Source organism: Bos indicus x Bos taurus, chromosome 3, assembly GCF_003369695.1.
Source record: "Bos indicus x Bos taurus breed Angus x Brahman F1 hybrid chromosome 3, Bos_hybrid_MaternalHap_v2.0, whole genome shotgun sequence".
Classification (NCBI taxonomy): Eukaryota; Metazoa; Chordata; class Mammalia; order Artiodactyla; family Bovidae; genus Bos; species Bos indicus x Bos taurus.
In genome coordinates, this window is record NC_040078.1 from 78028846 (window position 1) to 78052375 (window position 23530).

Genomic DNA, 23530 nt, shown 5'->3' on the forward strand with positions numbered 1-23530 from the left:
GGCCAGCATGCAGCAGCAAAGACCCAGCATAGCCAACAACAAATAAATAAATACAAATTTTAAAAGTCTACACTGGAGGGCTTTGAAAGGGAAGCCCAGGTCCTGTGTTAGGCTTCCTGGACTGTCCCTGGATTGTTTGCTTTTCTATTTCAATGCTGATCTGCCAACTGCAAAGAAACCTCAGTCTCTGAAGCTGCCCAGAGTTGGGTCTTTCAAGCATGGGGTTTCCCTGAATTATGTATTTCTTTTGCTGAATTTATGTTATTCTTATGTTTTGTTCCATACGTAGTAGCAATAGAAGAGAGCCACACGTATCAGAAGCCATGACACTCCCTCCAGTCAAAAGGCTCTAGAATGTCAGGGACTTTTTTCAGACCCATGCCTAAAGTCTGTTGAAAAGAAGACTCTTCTGAGCCAAGTGCTGCCCGGAAGACTCTCCTCTTACTCAAAACCCTTTTCCTCTTGGGTTGTTTCCTGCTTCTCACTGTAATTGTCTCCCTGACAGAGGAACCACCTGCCCTGCTTCTCTGGGGGCCAACTGACCTGGGGTTTTCTGTTTAACTACTTCATGCCTGTCCCAATTAGGATATTATTCCCTTTCTGCAGGCAAGGAGACTGAAGTTAAGAGAAATTATGTGGTTTTCCCAAGTCCTAGAAATTTGCAAATGGCTAAACAATGATCTCAAAATCCATGCTATGCTAGATAGGCCAGGCAGTCTATTGCTTCTTTTACAAAGTGTTTGTAACTGATTGTTTAATCAGTTACAAAATCACCTAACTCTGCTATCCTGTGGCCCACATTTCTCTCCCTTAAAGAAATTCATGAAATACTTTGCTAAATGCCTTGAATTCCTTATGAAATATGTGGTAACTCCATTAAAAAGAAAGAAATAAAATTAGTTCGTACAGCAAGTATTTTTTGATGACCTGCTGTGTGCCAACACTCTATGTTTATCATGATTATTCCTAATGAATCAGTGTGGGATCCTAGTGATCAGTTCTTCCTCTTTTAGTAATTAAGAAACTATTCTTTGAACATGCTATTCCAGAATTTAGCACAGGATAATCACTGAAGTAACTAAGCTGTAGTTTGCTGAATTCAACTTTTTCACTTTTTTAGAAAATCATGCATGCAAACTATTCATGCATTCCTAGGAAACTTTTTCTTCTCCCTGAGTCTGATGTTGAAGCTGAAACTCCAGTACTTGGGCCACCTCATGCGAAGAGCTAACTCATTTGAAAAGATCCTGATGCTGGGAAAGATTGAGGGCAGGAGGAGAAGGGAACGACAGAGGATGAGATGGTTGGATGGCATCACCAACTTGATGGACATGGGTTTGGGTGGACTCTGGGAGTTAGTGATGGACAGGGAGGCCTGGCATGCTGCAGTTCATGGGGTCGCAAAGAGTCGGACACGGCTGAGCGACTGAATTGAACTGATACCTTAGAGAGATAACCAAAATGGTTTGGCTCCCAGTTTTAACTTTTTTCCATAGCTGAAATAAATGTAATTGCAGAATACAGTTTATTTATATTTTCTTTGACTTTTATTTTTAATATAATTCCATTAAATTCTTTCACCTGTTTCTGAGGCACCTATGCTGCCTGCCTTCTTCTCCCAGTCTGCCCAAAGAAGTAAAACCTCTCTGACCCTGCTGCTGCTGCTGCTAAGTCGCTTCAGTCGTGTCCAACTCTGTGCGACCCCATAGATGGCAGCCCACCAGGTTCTCCCATCCCTGGGATTCTCCAGGCAAGAACACTGGAGTGGGTTGCCATTTCCTTCTCCAATGCATGAAAGTGAAAAGTGAAAAGTGAAAGTGAAGTCGCTCAGTCTTGTCTGACTCTTAGCGACCCCATGGACTGCAGCCTACCAGGCTCCTCTGTCCATGGGATTTTCCAGGCAAGAGTACTGGAGTGGGTTGCCATTGCCTTCTCTGTCTCTGATCCTAGGGAAGCCCTATTCCTGGATCTGAGATTTATGTGTTTTATTGTATAAAATCAACCTTCTGTGTATATTTGAGCAGAGGATCCTTTCACAGACTTGTTGCCTTTGGCATTTTTTTGGTTATGGCTACCTGCAGTTGTTTTGTGGGAGTGTTCTCATGATTCTATTGCTGCATAACAAACCACCTCAAGACTTAGTGAATTGAAATAACAATTTATCATTATTCCATGGGTTGACTGGTCTCAGTTGGGAAGTTTTCACTTAGGATCTCTCAGCTGGTTGCCATCAGTCTTCTAGGTCCAAGGTGGGCTTCAGGGCTTATGGAGTCACACAGAGAGCCATTCTTAGAAGGGCCTTATGCTTGGTTCAGTGTCCTGCTGTTGCTATTTTGATTCTTTTAGTATTTTTTGAACAGGAAGTCCAGAATTTTCATTTTACACAGGGCCTTACAAATTATGGAGCTGGTCCTGGCTGAGGCTGCAGTCATCTAAAGACTTGACTAGGCTGGTTGTCCAAGATGCCTCACTCACAAGGCTGCTAGCTGAGGCTGGCTGTCAACTGGGAGTTCGACTGAACCTGCCACCTGAAACACCACACATGACTTCTTTGTGTGGCCTGAATTTCTCAGAGACAGTATCTCAAGAGTGAGGGATCCAAGACATCCAAGAAGAAGCTGAAATGCTTCTTATGACTCATCCTTGGAAAAACCAGAACATCACTTGCAACATATTCGGTTGGTCAAGTAATTCATGAAGACCAGCCCAGACTCAAGGGCAAGTGCAATGGACTCCACCTCTTGATGGGGAGTTGCAACATCACATTGCAGTAGAGAACATGGGATGAGACAATGTTTCATTTAGCTTTGGAAAATACACTCTGCCACAGGACTATCTGGGGCACCCCATTGCTTTGCCTTGAGTGCTCTGCCTCTTTCAACCTTCTCTGAAAGCTCTGCCTTGTTGGTAGGCATTCATGATCAAGAGTGGCTAGACAGGACAGTTTTGGGGTATCAGCCTTGTTTTTTGGTGTCTAATATGATTAAAACAGGACTTGCTAAAAACCTCTTCAAACCAAGTATGTGCCTGAGGGATGAGAGGTGTGCTTAAGGGGGTTCTGATCTTGAGGTGGGGTAGAAGCTGCTAGGAGGAACTACTTTTTGAGTTTCTGCCACAGTTCATGTTGAGTAAAAATACTGAGCTTTTCTAGATTACATTGCTAAATTTTGCAGGTTTCAAACCCAAGGTCTTATGGTGGAGATGAAAGAAAAGAGGTGCAGTGTTTGGTACTTCTTGGACAGATCCCAGTTTCATCACTTAGGTAGGTAGGGAAAACTGACAGCTTCAGTTTCTCTGTAAAGTAAGGCTAATGATACTCCCTTGGGCTTCGCTGGTGGCTCAGTGGTAAAGAAGCCACATGCTAACACAGGAGACATGGGTTCAATCCCTAGGTCAGGAAGATCTCCTGGAGAAGGAAATGGCACTCCAGTATTCTTGCCTGAAAAATCCCATGGACAGAGGAGCCTGGCAGGCTATAGTCCATGGGGTTGCAAAGGAGCTGGACATGACTTAGCGAATCAACACAACAATGATACTCCCTTAGGGGCTACTGTGAGGATGAAGTCGGATAATGTATTAGGTGCTCAAATAGTTACCATTACCATTAAGTGTATCATTTGTCTTTGATTTAGGTTATTACCTTTTAGGTTCCCTTTACCAAATTCATGGTTGAGTTATTAGACCTGTCTAGAATCTTTAGGGCAACTTACTGGTGTAGACATAATGTGAACACTCTAACGGTGTACAGAGTCCTGCAGCCTCTGTACTAGAAGGTGCTGGTTTCCATCTATCAATGTTGAAGGCTGACAAAACTAGTAGCAGTGGTAATTAACATTTAGTGAGCAAGGAATTTAAATGTGTTAGGGGCTTTTGATTTAATTCTTGATCAACCCTCTAACTACTGTTTTATTTCTGATATTACAGGTGAAGAAATAGGTTGGTGAGAATAAGCAACTTGTGCAAAATCATCAAGAAGGTAAATAAGAGGGCCAGGATCAAAACAGAGGTCTCTCTAGCCCCAGGGCCTGTGTTTCATCATTATGCTATATGGTCTCCCAAATGGATTAAAGTATTCACATATTTGAATCCTTTTTATGTGACCTGAGATCTCAGGCTCTTGTTTACTGAGTGATCTGGGAGCTTAGGACCCTAATATTTTACTATGAAGTCTGGTTGTAAGACCTTGTTGGAGAAGAGTCCTAAAAGCATCCAATTTTAGGCTGTTGGTATAAATTTCCCTGGAGGATTATCTTGTGGTGGGCCAACCCCTCGGTTTTGTGGCTGGGTAGATTCCAGCAAGGCCTCTCATCTGACATTTGGCATTTTTCCTGGCAGGCAGCCAAGGGGACTGAATATTTCTCTGTTTTATTTTACTTTCTTAACCATTTCCTCTCAAAATAAACAAAAAAAGAACTCATGGATTTTACTAGTGGAAATGCATCTTTAAAAAGCTGTTTGCAAGGGACATTTTATAGCTGGAGGGGAAAGGGGTAAAAGGTGATTGAGGGAAAGCAGGAAATAGAGCCCTTAAATTATTAACAGAATCCAGAATTCCCTTGAGCTAGAAATGTTCTAATTTTAAAAGCTGTTGAAATTCCTCAAAAGATATGTATTCTGGAAGTATAAATATATGGTCGGGCAACTCTTAATGAGGTATGGAGAATCCTTAAGGTTATTATTTATTGTGCTGTGTCCCTAGGGCTTTCCAGGTGGCTCAGGGTAAAGAATCAGCCTGCCAATGCAGAAAGCAGGAGATGCGGTTTCGATCCCTGGGTCGGGAAGATCTCTTGGAGGAAGAAATGGCAACCCACTCCAGTATTCTTGCCTCCTCCCATGGACAGAGGAACCTAGCTGGCTGCAGTCCATAGGGTCACAGAGAGTGGGACACAACTGAGTGACTGAGCATGCACTCACATTGTGTCCCCATTTCCCTTTAGCAAATGTTTACAATGCATTTTCTTTCCTAACGTTTAATTTGCAAACTTGATAAAAATGAGCAGAATTAGCTTAAGTTTGAATGCTTTCTCTTCCTTCTTCCTCTCATTTAGAAAGGTGCTAGTCACTATTCACAAATCAATGAAATGATTATTTGGCTTTAGCAACCCTCCCCAAGAAAAAATGTTTTCATCTCTGTTATCCTTTCCTGTTTTTTTTAATTGGACTTAACTACATGTCTTGCTTTAAGAGTTTAACAAGTATTAGCTCATTGAATCCTCACAATCCTAAGAGATCTCTAACAATTTGTTGTTGTTGTTCAGGTGCTAAATCATGTCCAACTCTTTGCGACCCCATGAACTGCAGCACACCAGGCTTCCCTGTCCTTCACTATCTCCCAGAGTTTGCTGAAACTCATGTCCATTTAGTTGGTGATGCCATCCAACCATCTCATCCTCTGTCGCCCCTTTCTCCTCCTGCCCTCAATCTTTTCCAGCATTAGGGTCTTTTCCAATGAGTCGGCTCTTCAAATTAGGTGACCATAGTATTAGAGTTCCAGCTTCAGCATTAGTCCTTTCAATGAATATTCCTTTAGGATTTCCTTTAGGATTGACTGGTTTGATCTCCTTGTATTCCAAGGAACTCTCAAGAGTCTTCTCCAACACAATTCAAAATCAGTTCTTTGGCACTCAGCCTTCTTTATGGTCCAACTCTGACATTCGTACATAACTACTGGAAAAACCATAGCTTTGACCATACTTTGTCATGGTCATGACCATACCACTTTGTCGGCAAAGTGATGTCTCAGTTTTTTAATTTTCTAGGTTTGTCATATTTTCCTTCCAAGGAACAAGTATTTTAATTTCATAGCTGCAGTCACTGTCTGCAGTGATTTTGGAGTCCAAGAAAATAAAATCTGCCACCGTTTCCACTTTTTCCCCATCTTTTTGCAATGAAGTGATGGGACAGGATGCCATGATCTTAGTTTTTTGAATGTTGAGTTTTAAACCAGCTTTTTCACTCTTTCTTTCACCTTAATCAAGAGGCTCTTTAGTTCTTCTTTGCTTTCTGCCATTAGTGTTATCATCTGCATATCTGAGGTTGTTGATATTTCTCCCAACAATCTTGATTCCAGCTCGGGATTCATCCAGCCTGACATTTCCCATGATGTACTCTGCATAAAGTTAAATAAGTGGGTAACAGTATACAACCCTGATATACTTCTTTCCCAATTTTGAACCATTCCATTGCTCCATGTCTTGTTCTAATTATTCTTTCTTGTCCTGCATATAGGTTTCTCAGGAGACAGGTAAGGTGGTCTGGTCTTCCTATCTCTTTAAGAATTTTCCACAGAAATCTCTAACAATTATACCCCTATTTAACAGATAAGAAACCCAAAGCTTCGAGAGGTTAAGAACGTGCCCCAGGTCCCATGGCTCCTCAGTAGGGTGATGCCTTGATGAGAGGACCTTTCTTCGCACAGTCCCAGGATTAACACCAGGTTCTGCCACCTCCCAACATGACCAGTCAATCCACATTGCTTATATTGCCTGTAATATGCCTGAAGTTCTTACAGTATTTTAACCAATCCCAATGAAATCTGACATTATTCCCACGAGAAATTAAATTCATTCCAGTTCCTAACGGACTTTCTATCTTCCTTCCCTAAATAGGTTAATGGTACCTGGACTTTTGTTCCTGTAGAGGTTGGAAAGGGTTCTATTTAATCATTTCTCACTTGACAGACACTCACACATAGGCTATACAACACAGAGTAAGAGTGTGGACATTGGAGCCATTGGAGTTTTAAAAAAAATTATTTATTATTTTTGACTGCACTGGGTCTTCATTGCTCTTGTGGATTTTTTCTGGTTGTGGCGCTCAGGCTTAATTGCTCTAGCATGTGGAATCTTCCCAGACCAGGGACTGACCCATGTGCCCTGCACTGGCAGGCGGATTCTTAACCACTGGACCACCAGGGAAGTCCTAGAACCATTGGACTTTATTTGAATTTTGGTTTTGTCATTTACTTGCTCAAGTTCAAACAGTTTGTCATTGAATCTTTCCGTGCCTCTGGTGCCTTACATAAATTGGGTTAATGATAGTTATTAAGAATTTTAAGTGACTTCAGTTCAGTTCAGTTCAGTCACTCAGTTGTGTTTGACTCTTTGCAATCCCATGAATCGCAGCACACCAGGCCTCCCTGTTCTTCACCAACTCCCGGAGTTCACTCAGACTCACGTCCATCGAGTCAGTGATGCCATCCAGCCATCTCATCCTCTGTTGTCCCCTTCTCCTCCTGCCCCAATCCCTCCCAGCATCACAGTCTTTTCCAGTGAGTCAACTCTTCGCATGAGGTGGCCAAAGTACTGGAGTTTCAGCTTTAGCATCATTCTCTCCAAAGAAATCCCAGGGCTGATCTCCTTCAGAATGAACTGGTTGGATCTCCTTGCAGTCCAAGGGACTCGCAAGAGTCTTCTCCAACACCACAGTTCAAAAGCATCAATTCTTCCTCGCTCAGCCTTCTTCACAGTCCAACTCTCACATCCATACATGACCACAGGAAAAACCATAGCCTTGACTAGACAGACCTTTGTTGGCAAAGTAATGTCTCTGCTTTTGAATACGCAATCTAGGTTGGTCATAACTTTCCTTCCAAGGAGTAAGCGTCTCTTAATTTCATGGCTGCTGTCACCATCTGAAGTGATTTTGGAGCCCAAAAAAATAAAGTCTGACACTGTTTCCACTGTTTCCCCATCTATTTCCCATGAAGTGATGGGACCAGATGCCATGATCTTCGTTTTCTGAATGTTGAGCTTTAAGCCAACTTTTTCACTCTCCACTTGCACTTTTATCAAGAGGCTTTTTAGTTCCTCTTCACTTTCTGCCATAAGAGTGGTGTCATCTGCATATCTGAGGTTATTGATATTTCTCCCGGCAATCTTGATTCCAGCTTATGTTTCTTCCAGTCCAGTGTTTCTCATGATGTACTCTGCATATAAGATAAATAAACAGGGTGACAATATACAGCCTTGACGTACTCCTTTTCCTATTTGGAACCAGTCTGTTGTTCCATGTCCAGTTCTAACTGTTGCTTCCTGACCTGCATAGAGGTTTCTCAAGAGGCAGGTCAGGTAGTCTGGTATTCCCATCTCTTTCAGAATTTTCCACAGTTTATTGTGATCCACACAGTCAAAAGCTTTGGCATAGTCAATAAAGCAGAAATAGATGTTTTTCTGGAACTCTCTTGCTTTTTCCATGATCCAGCAGATGGTGGCAATTTGATTTCTGGTTCCTCTGCCTTTTCTAAAACCAGCTTGAACATCAGGAAGTTCACAGTTCACGTATTGCTGAAGCCTGGCTTGGAGAATTTTGAGCATTATTTTACTAGCGTGTGAGATGAGTACAGTTGTGCGGTAGTTTGAGCATTCTTTGGCATTGCCTTTCTTTGGGATTGGAATGAAAACTGACCTTTTCCAGTCCTGTGGCCACTGCTGAGTTTCCCAAATTTGCTGACATATTGAGTGCAGCACTTTCACAGCATCACCTTTCAGGATTTGAAAGAGCTCAACTGGAATTTCATCACCTCCACTAGCTTTGTTCATAGTGATGCTTTCTAAGGCCCACTTGACTTCACATTCCAGCATATCTGGCTCTAGGTCAGTGATCACACCATCGTGATTATCTGGGTCTTGAAGATCTTTTTTGTACAGTTCTTTTGTCTATTCTTGCCACCTCTTCTTAATATCTTCTGCTTCTGTTAGGTCCATACCATTTCTGTCCTTTATCGAGCCCACCTTTGCATGAAATGTTCCCTTGGTATCTCTGATTTTCTTGAAGAGATCTCTAGTCTTTCCCATTCTGTTGTTTTCCTCTATTTCTTTGCATTGATCGCTGAGAAAGGCTTTCTTATCTATTCTTGCTATTCTTTGGAACTCTGCATTCAGATGCTTATATCTTTCCTTTTCTCCTTTGCTTTTCGCTTCTTTTCTTTTCACAGCTATTTGTAAGGCCTCCCCAGACAGCCATTTTGCTTTTTTGCATTTCTTTTCCATGGGGATGGTCTTGATCCCTGTCTCCTGTACAATGTCACGAACCTCATTCCATAGTTGATGAGGCACTCTATCTATCAGATCTAGGCCCTTAAATATATTTCTCACTTCCACTGTATAATCATAAGGGATTTGATTTAGGTCATACTTGAATGGTCTAGTGGTTTTCCCTACTTTCTTCAATTTCAGTCTGAATTTGGCAATAAGGAGTTCATGGTCTGAGCCACAGTCAGCTCCTGGTCTTGTTTTGGTTGACTGTATATAGCTTCTCCATCTTTGGCTGCAAAGAATATAATCAATCTGATTTTGGTGTTGACCATCTGGTGATGTCCATGTGTAGAGTCTCTCTTGTGTTGTTGGAAGAGGGTGTTTGCTATGACCAGTGCATTTTCTTGGCAAAACTCTGTTAGTCTTTGCCCTGCTTCATTCCGTATTCCAAGGCCAACTTTGCCTGTTACTCCAGGTGTTTCTTGACTTCCTACTTTTGCATTCCAGTCCCCTATAATGAAAAGGACATCTTTTCTGGGTGTTAGTTCTAAAAGGTCTTATAGGTCTTCATAGAACCATTCAACTTCAGTTTCTTCAGCATTACTGGTTGAGGCATAGACTTGGATTACTGTGATATTGAATGGTTTGCCTTGTAAATGAACAGAGATCATTCTGTTGTTTTTGAGATTGCATCCAAGTACTGCATTTTGGAATCTTTTGTTGACCATGATGGCTACTCCATTTCTTCTGAGGGATTCCTGCCTGCAGTAGTAGATATAATGGTCATCTGAGTTAAATTCACCCATTCTAGTCCATTTTAGTTCGCTGATTCCTAGAATGTCTACATTCACTCTTGCCATCTCTTCTTTGACCACTTCCAATTTGCCTTGATTCATGGACTTGACATGGCCCGTGGGGCAACCCAAGACAATCGGGTTATGGTGGAGAGATCTGACAGAATGTGGTCCACTGGAGAAGGGAATGGCAAACCACTTCAGTATTCTTGCCTTGAGAACCCTATTAAATGACTTACTCTACATTAAATAACTAGCACTATGCTTGGTACATAGTAAATGCTCAATAAGCATGAAGTTTCACTGAACAGCTATTTAAGAAATAGAAGTATGCTAGGCACTGGAAATAAAAGGACTTGAAATCTAGTGGGAAATACTGGGCACATTCCTTCAATAGATCCATTCAAGGGCTAAGCATCAGGCATAACATCTAAACAAAACACTCTTACCACAAATATTTACAAACTATTAGAAGAGGTAAGTAGACAACTAATGACAATTCAGTGTAATAAGTACTGCAAATAGAGTAGAAATGAGTTATTAGAGCACAAGAGAGGGCAAGGGGGCATGACATTTGAGCACTGCAGGAAACTTCTTATAGGAAGTAAACTCAAGGTAGGGCCTGGTGGATGAGAAGGAATTTGCCACGTATTACTGGAACAAGGTGTGAATTGTAAGGAATATAAAGGGCATGGAGCATGTGCATACCATAGAATGAGTAGTCTTATGTGACTTAAGGAATACAGTGCATGTGGTGGGAGGCAGGAAGAAGGTGAGGCTGGAAAGAAGATACATTAGGTTATTAAAGACCTTCAGTTTTTGCTGAGGATTTGGGACTTTATCCTGTAAGTAATACAGAGCCATGAAAAGCTGTTGAGTCTAGGAGGAACAAGACCAGATAATCCAAAACTGATGAGATTTGAAGTCAGGGTCACAGTGATACACCTAGAGAGAAATAAAGGCCTCACTGGAGTGCTGGCCATGGGCATGGAGGAAAAGAGATACTTGAGAATTGTTAGAATGTGATGAGTGATTAGAACAGAATGGAAGGGCAGAATATCCTACAATGCCATCAAAAGAGACATATGTCTAGCTATGATGGGTACTTAGTTGGACAAGTCTGAGGAGTACAGGTGGCATAATGGAAAGAACTTAGTCTGTACCATTTGTTGGTTTCATGTTTACTGTAGATAACCTCAAAGTTTGTTATATAATAACATAAGCATGTAAAGCACCTAGTACAGTGCCTGACACATAGTAAGCATGATTGTTGTATTCTGGGATCAGAAAATAAGAAACAGTCAGAGGTTCATGCCAGACAGCAGGGGTCCTATGTCTTTTGAATGCCTTAGAAACTTTTCATTTAAAAGAAAACTTTATTGGGACTTCCCTAGTGGTCCAGTGCTTAAGAATCCACTTTCCAATGCAGGAGATGCATGTTCAATCCCTGGATGGGGAACTAAGATCCCACATACCACATGGATCCCACATGGAGCAAATAAGTTCGAGAGTCGCACCTACTGAGCCCATGCACTCTAGCACTCGTGTGCCACAACTAGAGAGCCCCCACACCACAGTGAAGATCTGATGTGCTGAAACTAAGACCCAATGCAGTCAAAAATAAATAAAGATATTTTAAAAAATTGTTATTGAGATACCACCAATTCACTCACTTAAAGCTTACAATTTAGTGGGTTTTATTATACTCAGAGTTGTATAACTATCACCACAATCTTAGAACTTTTTTTTGGCCATGCCAAGTGCCTTGTGACTGTGTGGATCACAACAAACTGTGGAAAATTCATAAAGAGATGGGAATACCAGACCACCTTACATGCCTCCTGAGAAACCTGTATGCAGGTCAAGAAGCAACAGTTAAAACCAGACATGGAAAAACAGACTGATTCCAAACTGGGAAAGGAGTATGTCAAGGCTATATGTTGTCACCCTGCTTATTTAACTTCTATGTAGAGTACGTAATGCAAAATGCTGGGTTGGATGAAAGTACAAGCTGGAATCAAGATTGTTGGGAGAAATATCAATAAGCTCAGATATGGGATGACACCACCCTAATGACAGAAAAGGAAGAGGAACTAAAGAACCTGTTGATGAAGGTGAAAGAGGAGAGTGAAAAAGCTGGTTTAAAACCCAACATTCAGAAAACTAAGAACATGGCATCTGGTCCCACCACTTCATGGCAAACAAATGGGGAAACAATGGAAACAGTGAAAGACTTTTTCTTGGGCTCCAAAATCACTGCAGATGGTGACTTCCACCATGAAATTAGAAGAAGCTCCTTGGAAGAAAAGCTATGACAAACGTAGATACCGTATAAAAAGTAGAGACATCACTTTGTCAACAATGGTCTAATCTAAGCTATGATGTTTCCCAGTAGCCATGTATAGAGTTGGACCATAAAGAAGGCTGAATGCCAGAGAATTGATGCTTTTGAACTGTGATGCTGGAGAAGACTCTTGAGAGTCCCTTGGAATGCAAGGAGATCAAACCAGTCAATCCTAAAGGAAATCAACCCTGAATATTCATTGGAAGGACTGATGCTGAAGCTGAAGCTCCAATACTTTGGTCACCTGATTTGAAGAGCTGACTCATTGGAAAAGACCCTGATGCTGGAAAAGATTGAGGGTAGAAGAGGGTGACAGAGGATGAGATGGTTGGATGGCATCACTGGCTCAACCAACAGGAGTTTGAGCAAACTCTGGGAGACAGTGAAGAAGAGAAGCCTGGTATGCTGCAGTCCATGGAGCTGCACAGTCAGACATGACTGAGTGACTGAACTAAACTGAAGTGGCTTGTGGGATCTTAGCTGCCTGAGCAGGGATTGAACCCAGGGCCATGGCAGTGAAAACACTGAATCCTAACCACTAGACCACCAGGGAACTCCCAAATTTTAGAACGTTTCAATTACCCCTAAGAAAAACTCCATACCCATTAGCAGTCACTGCCCATTTGTACCGAAGCCCCTCCACAGGTGTAGGTTGCCACTAATCTACTTTCTGTTTCTGCAGATTTGCTCTTAAATTCTTCAGAAGATCTGGTAAAACCAATGTCTATTCTGGGAATAAGCAAAATTTTGGATGCAATTTCTAGAGAAGCAGAGGCCTCAGTTTAAATTTAAAAGGAATATGCTTAATAAACTCAGAACTAATCTCTACCAAGTTGGCACTAGAGGAAGAAACTCCCTGTGGTGATGGTTGATGGTAAGGTCTTGTAGCTCTCACTCCTGTGTCTCTGCCTAACCTGAGATCTCTGCACATATACAATTTGCTCCAAAAATTTTACACATAATCTCCACATGTGAATGTCAGCCATGAGGCTCCATCTCCTTCATCCTTACCATTTGTTTCTTCTGGGAGCAGCAGAAACCTAAAAGATTCCAGTCAGCAATCAAGAGTGGTGTCTCTGAAGATCCATTTAAGGTATTGTGATTGTTGTTTTCCAGTCCCTAAGTCCTCTTTGCGACCCCATGAACTGCAGCACACCAGGCTTCCCTGTCCTTCACTATCTCCCAGTTTGCTCAAACTCATGTCCATTGAGTTGGATAAAGGCTCCTATTCATTGTTTATTATATCTGAGCATTGTGCTTATGTCTTCTAATTCTTCAGTTTTATGGATACCACCTGCACATGTATTATTTGTTTTTGGTAGCTCCTGGTAAATGTATCACCATGAAGAAACCTTCTGCCAATAATCTTTGTTCAATATTGTTACCTCTGACCTACTTCACAGAAGCCAAGGAGCACCGAGGGGGAACTTTTAGTGAAAAAGATCAGTGTTTGAGCTCCTGCTGGATCAATAAGAATGGCTTTGCTCTCTCAATGACTAAAGTATCAGGTTAAAATTTCAAGATGTTTCACATGGCTTATTTTAGAATAACAAGTAAGACTTTGATTACAATATATTTTAATTTTTAAGCTTTATTACTATGTTCAGGGAATTCTTGGCAGAGAAAACTGGAAGCACTTGAAAGCACACACAGACAAAATTACCTTTGTATTCACTGTAAGATCTGTCTTCCAATTCACCACGCCAATCTCATGCTCATTTACCACAGACACTCAGAGACTCTTTTTTAATGTATTTATTTTTAATTGAAGGATAATTGTTTTATAGTATTGAGTTGGTTTCTGCCATACATCAAAATGAATCAGCCATAGGTAAAAGAAATTGTTTTTGCTTTTGTGTTTTGTCTTGGAATCCACAAGCTCCTTCCTACTTCATATTTTCTTACTTCAGTTTCTTTGGCTTCTTCTTTAAATCTCTGTAAAGCTGGTTTATTCTCATTGTTCAGGCCTTAGCTCAGAAGGCTTTCTGACCACATATTCAAAAAAGTTGTCCCTCCCTCACATTGTGCTCTCAAAGTACATATTGCTCTCTGAAAATGATGTCAGTGATGTATCTATTTACTTGTTTATTCATTGCTTCTTTCTATCAGTGTGTAAACCATGAAGACCAAAGCCTTTACTGTTTTGTTCATCACAGAATCCTCAGGGCTCAGAACAGTGCTTGACACACAGGCAGATGTTCAGTAAGTAGTTGTTGGTTTAAATGTTCATTTTCAGAATGAATAAATACTAATAAGGGGGAAATATATTTTCGGTTTCCAAAGAGGTTTACATACATGCACTTGGAACTTTACTGAATGTTTTTAAACCTAAAAACTTGCTACTTATTGTAATGTCCAAAATAAAATGTTTTTAAAAGAGTAAAATGAAAAATAACAATCTTTTTTTTTCTTCTAAAGTTTTTCTTTTGGTTTGACATATTCAAAATTAATTTAAATTAAAAGGAAGGGGAATACATCAATTTTAAGTGGGTTATACTTCTAAATGTAAAATCCAATACTACTTTAAAAATCTATAAAACTTATAAAACACAGGAGTAAATCTTTGGGATTCTGGGTTAGGCAAAGGCTTCTTAGATGTGACAACAAATGCAGAAGTGACAAAAGAAAAACAGATAAACTGGACTTGATCACAAAAGACCACATTAGATTAAAAAGCTTTTATGCTACAAAGGACACCACCAAGAAAGTGGAGAGTCAGCCCACAGATTGGGACAAAATATGCAAATTACATAACTGATAAGGCCCTTCATCTAGAATATAGAATACTTACAACTCTATAATTAAAAATAAATATAACTAGCCAGAAAATCGGAGAAGGCAATGGCACCCCACTCCAGTACTCTTGCCTGGAAAATCCCATGGACGGAGGAGCCTGGTGGGCTGCAGTCCATGGGGTCCCGAAGAGTCAGGCACGACTGAGTGACTTCACTTTCACTTTTCACTTTCATGCATTGGAGAAGGAAATGGCAACCCACTCCAGTGTTCTTGCCTGGAGAATCCCAGGGACGGAGGAGTCGGGTGGGCTGCCATTTATGGGGTCACACAGAGTTGGACACGACTGAAGTGACTTAGCAGCCAGAAAATAGCAAAGATCTAAATAGACATTCTCCAAAGCAGATATACAAATGGCCAAAAAGCATGTTAAGGATGCTCAATAAGCATGTTAAGGATGCTCTCTAATAACATTAGCTATTAGAGAAATACAAATCAAAACTACAGTGAGATACCACTTCACACCCATTAAGATGGCTTAAAATCAAAAGACAAATACCAGATGTGGAGAATCTGGAACTCTCATAATTGTTACTGGGATTGTAAAATGGTGCACCCACTTTGGAAGCTCCACAAAATGCTAAACATAGAGTTACCACATGACAGAGCAATTCCATTCCTAGATATATATCCCAGAGAAATGAAAGCATATGTCCACACAAATCTTGAAATATTCACAGAATTATTCATAAGACCTAAAAAGCAGAAATAACGCAAATGTCTATCAACTGGTTAATGTACAAATAAAATACAATGGAATATTATTCATTTATAAAAAGGAATGAAGTACTGATACGTGTGACAACATGGACTTAGAAAACATTGTGCTAAGGGAAATAAGCCAATCACAAAAGATCACATGATTCCATGCATATGAAATGTCCAAAATAGGCAAATCTGCATATAGTCAAAGCTATGGTTTTTCCACCAGTCATTTATGGATGTGAGTTGGACCACAAGGGAAGCTAAGCTCCGAAGAATTGATGCTTTTGAACTGTGGTGTTGGAGAGGACTCTTGAGAGTCCCTTGGAATGCAAGGAGACTAAACCAGTCAATCCTAAAGGAAATCAGTCCTGAATATTCATTGAAAGGACTGATACTGAAACTGCAGCTCTAATACTTTGGCCACCTGATACAAAGAATTGACTCACTGGAAAAGACCCTGATGCCGGGAAAGATTGAAGGCAGGAGGAGAAGGGGACGACAGAGGATGAGATGGTTGGATGGCATCACTGACTTGATGGACCTAAGTTTGAGCAACCTCCGGGAGTTGGTGATGGACAGGGAAGCCTGGCATGCTGCAGTCCATGGGTTTGCAAAGAGCTGGACACAACTGAGTGACTGAACTGATGAGACAGAAAGTAGATTAGTGGTTGCCCAGGGCTGGGGGTAGAGAGAACAAGGAGTGACAGTTAATGAGTTTCTTAAAAACGTTCTAAAATTCAGTTCAGTTCAGTCGCTCAGTTGTGTCCAACTCTTTCTGACCCCATGAATCGCAGCACGATTGGATAACGGTAATAGCTGCACCACTCTGTGAAAATACTAAAAAGAAAACCTTCGAATAGCACTCTTTAGATAGGTGAATTATATGGTATGCGATTAATTCTCAGTAAAGGTGTGTGTTTTTTTAAGAGTACAATGTAGCGGAAAAAAAGTAGGCAAGTTTAAAATCAAGGGTATCAATCTTCAAATAAAGTTTGAGGTAGCAAAATATAGAGAGTGTAATATTTCTATTTTTAGCTTTGATAGCCTAAGTTTAGCAATAGCCAAGACTTGCTATATTTATCATCCCATCCTCAGACAGAGGATTTGACATTTTCTTCATAAGAACCACCTTTACTACTTTTGTTTTAAAAATGCATTATATACTCAGTTCTGTTCAGTTCAGTCACTCAGTCATGTCCGACTCTTTGCGACCCCGTGAATCGCAGCACGCCAGGCCTCCCTGTCCATCACCAACTCCTGGAGTTCACTGAGACTCACGTCCATCGAGTCAGTGATGCCATCCAGCCATCTCATCCCATGTCATCCCCTTCTCCTCCTGCCCCCAATCCCTCCCAGCATCACAGTCTTTTCCAATGAGTCAACTCTTCTCATGAGGTGGCCAAAGTACTGGAGTTTCAGCTTCAGCATCATTCCCTCCAAAGAAATCCCAGGGCTGATCTCCTTCAGAATGGGCTGGTTGGATCTCCTTGCAGTCCAAAGAACTCTCAAGAGTCTTCTCCAACACCACGGTTCAAACACATCAATTCTTTGGCGCTCAGTTTTCTTCACAGTCCAACTCTCACATCCATACATGACCACAGGAAAAACCATAGCCTTGACTAGACGGACCTTTGTTGGCAAAGTAATGTCTCTGCTTTTGAATATGCTATCTAGGTTGGTCATAACTTTCCTTCCAAGGAGTAAGCATCTCTTAATTTCATGGCTGCAGTCACCATCTGCAGTGATTTTGGAGCCCAAAAAATAAAGTCTGACACTGTTTCCACTGTTTCCCCATCTATTTCCCATGAAGTGGTGGGACCGGATGCCATGATCTTCGTTTTCCGAATGTTGAGCTTTAAGCCAACTTTTTCACTCTCCTCTTTCACTTTCATCAAGAGGCTTTTTAGTTCCTCTTCACTTTCTGCCATATGGGTGGTGTCATCTGCATATCTGAGGTTATTGATATTTCTCCCGGCAATCTTGATTCCAGCTTGTGTTTCTTCCAGTCCAGCATTTCTCATGATGTACTCTGCATAGAAGTTAAATAAGCAGGGTGACAATATGCAGCCTTGACATACTCCTTTTCTATTTGGAACCAGTCTGTTGTTCCATGTCCAGTTCTAACTGTTGCTTCCTGACCTGCATAGAGGTTTCTCAAGAGGCAGGTCAGGTGGTCTGGTATTCCCATCTCTTTCAGAATTTTCCACAGTTTATGGTGATCCACACAGTCAAAGGCTTTGGCATAGTCAATAAAGCAGAAATAGATGTTTTTCTGGAACTCTCTTGCTTTTTCCATGATCCAGCAGACGTTGGCAGTTTGATCTCTGGTTCCTCTGCGTTTTCTAAAACCAGCTTGAACATCAGGAAGTTCACCGTTCACATATTGCTAAAGCCTGGCTTGGAGAATTTTGAGCATTACTTTACTAGCATGTGAGATGAGTGCAATTGTGCGGTAGTTTGAGCATTCTTTGGCATTGCCTTTCTTTGGGATTGGAATGAAAACTGACCTTTTCCAGTCCTGTGGCCACTGCTGAGTTTCCCAAATTTGCTGACATATTGAGTGCAGCACTTTCACAGCATCATCTTTCAGGATTTGAGATAGTTCAACTGGAATTCCATCACCTATACTAAAAATTAGATTCTCTTAACATTTATATGATACCTGTATCCAGTGTCCCCAAAGTACTAGAATAATAATTTTCTTTTGCTATAGGTGGTAGCCATGTAAGGATGAAAGACTGATTCCTCTATCATGTTACTTACAAGTATAACAGGTCAGTGCTCAGGCTGTGAGATCAGACTGTTTGGACTCTTCTAGGCAATGTGAATTTGGGAGAGGCACTTAACCATAATTTCCTCAAGTATAAAAGGGGAGTAGTAATATTTCTCCATAGTGTTGTTCTGAGAATTTAAGGAAATGAGTCATGTAAGGTATTCAGCACAGTGTAAAGTGCATAGCAAATGCTCAAACTGTAGTCCTTGTTAGTAATTATTATTAGAATATAGCTACAGTAACAGTGGGTTGAGATCATTTAGAAATGGGTAAAAACAAGGTGTAATGTGGTTGATAACATCCTAAAAACAAGTGAGGGCTGGAAGGAGGTATACTATTCCCTTTATCAGTGTCATTAACATTAAGCAACTATATTGTATATTCAATCAATACACTTGGCTAGTTTCCAGCATTTGTTGCTAGAGAACTCTAGAGAGCTTGCTATAGATAAGGTTTTGAAGTTGCATAAGTATTTTTCAGAGAACAATATGTGATTCAAGCATTGCTACAGAGAGCTGATATTTTAGGATACATTTCTAATCAGTGATATCTTATAACTTGACAGTTTACAACTCCCGGCTTTCATTTGAATAACAGGTCTGCCAAGAAATCTCCTTTTCCTTCTCTCTTGAGGTTTATTTGGCCAATATTTTTTCTATAAGAGTAGTAGGAACTTTTAAATATTCATAAAGAAACTAACTTCTCAGAAGGAAACATTGCAAAAATAATTACATATAAAATGAAATCAATTGTGAGACATAAAAGAATTGGAATTTTGATCTTTACTTGTATAATTTCAAAATGGGCTTAAAATTTCCCTGGAGTAACCAAAATTCCAGGAGAGACAAAACGGAGAGAAGGAAGTTGAAAAGTGCTAAGAAAATTCATAGCCATACAATTTTGCTACATATAGCTTATTTTTAAGTATTCTTCTTATAAGAATGCTTGCTGGTCATAAAGATCTATTTGAAGGAACCAGAAACCTGTACCTAGGATAAAAATGACTAAGGACAGGCCTGCCCCACTCCCCAGACTGTGGTGGTAGTGGTGGTGGTGTTTAGTTGCTAAGTCCTGTCCTGACTCTTCTGTGAACCCATGGTAGCAAGCAAGTCTCCTCTATCCATGGGATTTCTCAGGCAAGAATACTGGAGTGGGTTGCCATTCCCTTCTCCAGGGGATCTTCCTGACCCAAGGATTGAACCTGCATCTCCTGCACTGGCAAGTGGACTCGTTACCACTGAGCCACTAGGGAAGCCCTTCTAGACTGTAGTGAGTGGGTAAGTTACTTTGTCTCTTTGTGCTTCGTTTTTCTCATCTTAAAAAAGCAATAATACCTTTCCCATAGAGTTGATGTAAGGATTAAATGAGATTACATAAAGTGCACCAAGTACATAATAAAACATCAAGTTTTAGCCCTTGATATTGCTGTGGCAGAGGCCAGAAAGTGGTAAGAGGAGGGGCTGTAGCAAATGTCTCAAAGATGCAGATATTAATAGACCCTGTGAAAGAGAAAGAGTTTGTTAAAGCATGGTGATCTTCCGAGCTATTTTCAAAGGGGCATGAAGAGTATGATCAAAAACTCCTTGTGCTTTGTCTTGGTAAAAATCATAAGAGCCAGAGCTTATGGAAGGAGGCAGGGTCTGTGTGTGAGATGGGGGAGTGTGTGTGGCAGGGGCTGAGGCCACAGAGAAATACCTGATTTTGAGGAATATGGGCTGTATTTAGAAAACCACTAGGCTTGCTGCCACATGCCTGTAATATGACTTTTATTTTCCCTGTTAAGGAAGTGAAGTGAGTCTCTCAGTCGTGTCCGACTCTTTGCGACCCCTATATATAGTATAGTCCATACTATATACGGACTATATAGTAAATGGAATTCTCCAGCGAGCATACTGGAGTGGGTAGCCTATCCCTTCTCCAACAGATCTTCCTGACCCAGGAATCGAACCACGGTCTCCTGCATTGCAGGAGGCTTCTTTACCAACTGAGCTATGAGGGAAGCCCTCTCTGTTAAGGATTTGATTTCAATTATGCTCAGAAATCGATAAGGTTACATTCAGCCATGTTACATACCCTGTCTGACATACAACAATATTTCAGTTCAGTTCAGTCACTCAGTTCGACCCCATGAATCGCAGCATGCCAGGCCTCCCTGTCCATCACCAACTCCTGGAGTTTACTCAAATTCACGTCCATTGAGTCAGTGATGCCATCCAGCCATCTCATCCTCTGTCGTCCCCTTCTCCTCCTGTCCCCAATCCCTCCCAGCATCAGCATCTTTTCCAATGAGTCAACTTTTAGCATGAGGTGGCCAAAGTACTGGAGTCTGAGCTTTAACATCAGTCCTTCCAAAGAACACCCAGGGCTGATCTACTTTAGAATGGACTGGTTGGCTCTCCTTGCAGTCCAATGGACTCTCAAGAGTCTTCTCCAACACCACAGTTCAAAAGCATCAATTCTTCGGCGCTCAGACTTTTTCACAGTCCAACTCTCACATCCATACACGACCATTGGAAAAACCTTGACTAGACGGACCTTTGTTGGCAAAGTAATGTCTCTGCTTTTGAATATGCTATCTAGGTTGGTCATAACTTTCCTTTCAAGGAGTAAGTGTCTTTTTTATTTTTTAACTTTACAATATTGTATTAGTTTTGCCAAATATCAAAATGAATCCGCCACAGGTATACCTGTGTTTCCCATCCTGAACCCTCCTCCATCCTCCCTCCCCATACTCTCCCTCTGGGTCGTCCCAGTGCACCAGCCCCAAGCATCCAGTATCGTGCATCGAACCTGGACTGGCGACTCGTTTCATACATGATATTATACATGTTTCAATGCCATTCTCCCAAATCTCCCCACCCTCTCCCTCTCCCACAGAGTCCATAAGACTGATCTATACATTAGTGTCTCTTTTGCTGTCTCAATCACCATCTGCAGTGATTTTGGAGCCCTAAAAAATAAAGTCTGACACTGCTTCCACTGTTTAGCCACCTACTTCCCATGAAGTGATGGGACCAGATGCCATGATCTTAGTTTTCTGAATGTTGAGCTTTAAGCCAACTTTTTCACTCTCCACTTTCACTTTCATCGAGGCTCTTTAGCTTTTCACTTTTTGCCATAAGAGTGGTGTCATCTGCATATCTGAGGTTATTGATATTTCTTCTGGCAATCTTGATTCCAGCTTGTGCTTCTTCCAGTCCAGCGTTTCTCATGATGTACTCTGAATATAAGTTAAATAAGCAGGGTGACAATATACAGCCTTGACGAACTCCTTTTCCTATTTGGAACCAGTCTGTTGTTCCGTGTCCAGTTCTAACTGTTGCTTCCTGACCTGCATATAGGTTTCTCAAGAGGCAGGTCAGGTGGTCTGGTATTCCCATCTCTTTCAGAATTTTCCACAGTTTATTGTGATCCACACAGTCAAAGGCTTTGGCATAGTCAATAAAGCAGAAATAGATGTTTTTCTGGAACTCTCTTGCTTTTTCCATGATCCAGCAGACGTTGGCAGTTTGATCTGTGGTTCCTCTGCGTTTTCTAAAACCAGCTTGAACATCAGGAAGTTCACGGTTCACATATTGCTAAAGCCTGGCTTGGAGAATTTTGAGAATCAGTTTACTAGCGTGTGAGATGAGTGCAATTGTGCGGTAGTTTGAGCATTCTTTGGCATTGCCTTTCTTTGAGACTGGACTGAAAACTGACCTTTTCCAGTCCTGTGGCCACTGCTGAGTTTCCCAAATTTGCTGACATATTGAGTGCAGCACTTTCACAGCATCATCTTTCAGGATTTGAGATAGTTCAACTGGAATTTCATTACCTCCACTAGATTTGTTCATAGTGATGCTTCCTAAGGCCAACTTGACTTCACATTCCAGGATGTCTGGCTCTAGGTCAGTGATCACACCATCGTGATTATCTGGGTCATGAAGATCTTTTTTGTGCAGTTCTTCTGTGTATTCTTGCCACCTCTTCTTAATATCTTCTGCTTTTGTTAGGTCCATACCATTTCTGTCCTTTATCAAGCCCATCTTTGCATGAAATGTTCCCTTGGTATCTCTAATTTTCTTGAAGAGATCTCTAGTCTTTCCCATTCTGTTGTTTTCCTCTGTTTCTTTGCATTGATCGCTGAGGAAGGCTTTCTTATCTCTCCTTGCTATTCTTTGGAACTCTGCATTCAGATGCTTATATCTTTCCTTTTCTCCTTTGCTTTTCGCTTCTTTTCTTCAACAACATTTAAGTCTTGGACGAGATGGCTGGATGACATCACTAACTCGATGGACGTGAGTCTGAGTGAACTCCAGGAGTTGGTGATGGACAGGGAGGCCTGGCATGATGCGATTTCATGGGGTCGAAAAGAGTCAGACAGGACTGAGCAACTGAACTGAGCTGAACTGAGCTGAATTGAAATGTTGGAAATTAATTTATATTGATTCATTTCTATCAGAAGGCTGAGTCTGAATTAAAGAATTGATGTCAAGTGTCTCACAGTGGAATTAGAAGATTGGAGTTAACTCCTGGCACTTACACTTTTACAGATGTGAACTTGATTAAGTTATTTCAAATAGGAAATAGTTTCACCTGTGAAAAGGGAAAATTATTTACCTAACAAGTTGTTGTCCTCATTAAGGTTATTCATAGTACCTGGAACATAAAGATGCATTTTCTATAGTCTGGTTAATAGAAAAAGGTTTAAAAATTATGATAATACATTTACCCTCACCGTGTTAGCAAATATGCTTGAATATGCATGACACCCTTTTAATGGACTTCTCAGCTAATCCCAGTGCGAATTAAAGACAATTCTCTGACATATTTCTCTCCCCTCACTGCACCTCTTAGCACATCACACATTAAGATGCTCTTCAGATAACATTTTAATGTTATTTGTTGAGTACCCTTTACTAACACCCAATCCTTGACTTGCCGGGCACTAATGTCAGTCTAGACTCTAGAAAGTGTTTCTACAAACAATGCCTTTTGGAGGCTTTCCCAGTGTCTGGCTAGTGCTACACTGCCAGGAGTTAACAATTAAAGCACCGGTCGCAAAACGGCACTTCTCATCCAAGAAAAGCGCGCAACACTCACTCTGCTAGTTCAACCTGTCTTTTGGATCAATTCTGCTGCTAGAGTTCAAGTCCCCGCGAGAGGA